General features: G+C 38.1%; 1 pseudogene; it reads right to left on the minus strand.

The window, feature by feature from the left end:
• Positions 1-1,112: 1,112 nt before the first annotated feature.
• LOC119528605 lies at positions 1,113-2,739 on the minus strand (annotated as a pseudogene).
• Between the last annotated feature and the right edge of the window lie 822 nt (positions 2,740-3,561).

The following is a 3,561-nucleotide window of genomic DNA, read 5'->3' on the forward strand; positions in this document are numbered from 1 at the left end:
TCAGTGAATTAGCAGAAAATTTCAAATAAAAGGTGCCTTTGAAAAATCCCTTGAATTGCCCATGCAGTACAGTGGCATAATTTTGAGTGTACTCTGTAATGTAATAGGTATGGAAAACTATATTGCAATGTGCAGTGCTGATTCCAAAGTGTTTCACTATTTAGAATTAAAAAAACTTAAGAAAATTCCAACCTGTTGTATTCCCTTTATATTGACTTCATCTTCTTAGACAATTTTTTTTTCATCTGACTCTAGGTCTAAATGAATTCCTCATTTTTTTCCCAATAGGATATATAAGAAATTGCCACCAACAATTCCAGGTGATATGAAAGATGTCATATGTCATCTTCTATATGAGTGATAGGAGAAACTGTTAGTCTTCCATTGCTGTCTCATTGAGCTTTTATTATTATTATTATAGAAATTGTAGGTTTATAGAAAAATTGTGCAGAAAGTACAGTTTCCATATACCCCCTGAATGCACACAGATTTTGCTATTAATGCTTTGACTTAGTGTGGAGTCCTTAGTTTATATTAGGATTCACTGTGTTCAGTTCTGTGGCTTTTTTTTTTTTTTTGAACTTAGTAAAATTATTTATTCTTAGTAAACAGGACATAATTTTGATATTCCATAATACTTGTTTTTCCAAGCATACTTATATCCAAGTCTTTGAAAGTGGACAGAGAGGGGAAAAAGCACCAAAAAGGGGAAAAAAAGTGGTGAAAAGAACTTAGAAATAATTTAGTTCCATTCTATTTAAAGCAGATTTTTAATAAGACAGTTCATATGTCCATGGAAGTTTTCTGGAAGGAGAACCATATAATCTCCATTTTGTTGCAAAGATTAAGGCAGTCAAAGGAATCTGAAAAACACCTGGTTTAATTAAGACCAAGTTTTCCTGCTTTCAATGTACACCAAAATTCCTAGTTCCATACCATATATCAATGTAGAAACCCAACCAATGTTGGCAATAAAGTTACATTAGATACTCCATGATAATTTTGGAGGGAGGGAAGTCTCAGTTTTATACCATACAGATAGAGCCAAATCCCTCTGGAAAAGTTCAGGTCAAAAAATGGTCCTCTATATTAGACTCAAGAAGAAAGCTGACTCATTCAGCTCCTTCCACTGCCATCATGGAAACAGGCTTCACGTAGCATGGTCCTTCATTCAGGTAACCCCTCAGCCTCAAATAATTTGGGTTCCCAAAGATTTCTGGAATTGTCTTGGAATTTGCAAGTGCTTTTACTAGTTCATACTTGGCAAGCTTTGAAGCTCTGCCATGTCCCACGGACTGGTCCATCACATAATCTACAAAGCCTGGACTGTTACACATATGTTTTTGGTTTGCAATGGCCGTGAACACTTTTAAGGCAGCACAGTGTAGTTGAGGGAAGAGTTGAGTACTGATGCCTCAAAAAAGTTCCAGTGGGTCCCGAGATAAAAAGGAAAACCAGGATTCTGTCATCCTCAGAAGGTCATCAGTTTGCTGCTCAGATGGTCAATACAGAAAGAAGAAATTGCACCCAAGCACCTAATTTTTAGCTCTGTTGAGGCATTCTTTGCTTGATGTCCTATTCTTGTGAGCAAACATTCAAAGCTAGTTCCTGTTTTCTGTAAAACCTGCTTTCCTTTGACACTGGATCCCAGGATTCCAATAGTGTCCACTGCTACACCAATCATGGTGCAGTCCTGACTTTCTGTCATTTCAAAGACCTTTTCCACAAAGACAGGATAATGCTCACTGATCTGTTGAGGACTATCCATTATAGCCAAGTTTCCAAAAAACTTCACAAACCCTGGCAAATAGAAGCTAGAGAAAGGATCTGAATCTGCCCCAACAATTAGGTTAGAAATCTGGGCAACTACTCCTTGTGCAAGGTACTATTGTTTATGTTGAGTATATACCAGTGATGTCACCATTTCTATACAGGTGGTTCTGACCAGCACATCCTCACCTGTCAGCTCTCTCAGGAGCTGGATTACCAAGCCACTGGTAGTACAGTAGGTTAAAGATTCTGGTGACACAGAAGAAATCTCTACAATTAGCTCATATGCTCTATATTGAGCAACTGTCATTTGTTTTCATTACACTTTTCATATCATCCAGCAGATTGCTTTCAAATAAAGCCTCTAGTCCAGCTTGGGTCAGTGAGCTTCTTGACAGGGATTTGATGGCCACTTTAGCTACAGATAGATTCTCTCCACCAGTGGTACAATAAAGGATTTGTTATAGTAACCCATAATTATTTAGAATCTCTGTAGGAGCATCAGAATTTTCAACAATTTTTCCAACCTGGGACAGAGTGAGGATTTTTACAGAATCATCAGGGTGAGTCAGTCCTGTCTGCAGATCAACTCTGAAGTTCTGTGCCACATGAACTGGCTCCACAGCTTGGAGCAATCTTTCTAGAATGGATACACACAAAGCAGTATGTTCCCTTCTTACTTTCCTCTTCCCTTTCCGATTTAATAGACAGCCTCTTGATAGTGACTTTGGTTTACTTCAATTCCATTATTTAATTGTATGTCCTTGGTCAAGTCACCTTTCTAAGCCTTAGTTTCCTCAACATGGAATATGATGGTTCTCCTTGAATGGAGAAAAAAGCAGGCCAAGGTGCAGTTAAGTCACTTGTTCACAGAGATCACACAGGGGCACGGCCAGTAGCACCAACTGAACTGCAGGCCAGTGCCTCCAGAGGCGTCTCCCTCAGCAGCGCCAGCACCCGGGCTGCCATCTTGCTGCTCTATGGCTTTCAAAAAAAAAAAAAAAAAAATTCTGGTAACATATATACAATCAAAATTTTTCCATTTTCACTGCATTCAAATATACAATTCAGTGGTGTTAATTACATTTCAGTGGTATCTTCCCATCACCACCATCTATTACCAAAATGTTTCCATCGCCCCGAACAGAAACTCGACAAATTAGGCATTAACATCCTATTCCCTAACCCAACCCCAGCTCCTAGTAACATGTCTTCTTGTCTCTAACTATATAAATTTATACATTTGGAATATTTCATAGGGGTAATATCATATTTGTCTTTGTGTCTGGCTTGTTTCACTCAATATGTTGTCTTCAAGTTTCATCCATGTGGTAGCATGCATCAGAACTTAATTCTTTTTTTTGATTTATTAATATTTCATTGTATATACATGCCATACTTTGTTTATCCATTCATCTGTTGATGAACACTTGGCCTGCTTCCACCCTGTGGCAATTGTGAATAATGCTGCTGTGCACATTAATGTGCAAATATTTGCTCAAGTTTCTGCTTTCGATTCTTTGGGTGTACGCCTAGAAGGGGGTTGCCGTGTCGTGGGGTAATTCTTATTTACCTTTCTCATGACACACCACACTCTTTTCACAGTGGATGCACCATTTTCCATTCCCACTAACAAACAGTAAGTGTTCCTATTTCTCCACATCACCTCAAAAACTTGGTTATTTTCTACTCATTTTTTTTTTTTTATAGTAGCCATTCTAGTGGGTATGAAATTGTATCTCACTGTGGTTTTGGTTTGTGTTTCTCTACTGACTAATCATGTTGAGCATC

This window comes from Choloepus didactylus, chromosome 3 (genome assembly GCF_015220235.1).
Source record: "Choloepus didactylus isolate mChoDid1 chromosome 3, mChoDid1.pri, whole genome shotgun sequence".
NCBI lineage: Eukaryota > Metazoa > Chordata > Mammalia > Pilosa > Megalonychidae > Choloepus > Choloepus didactylus.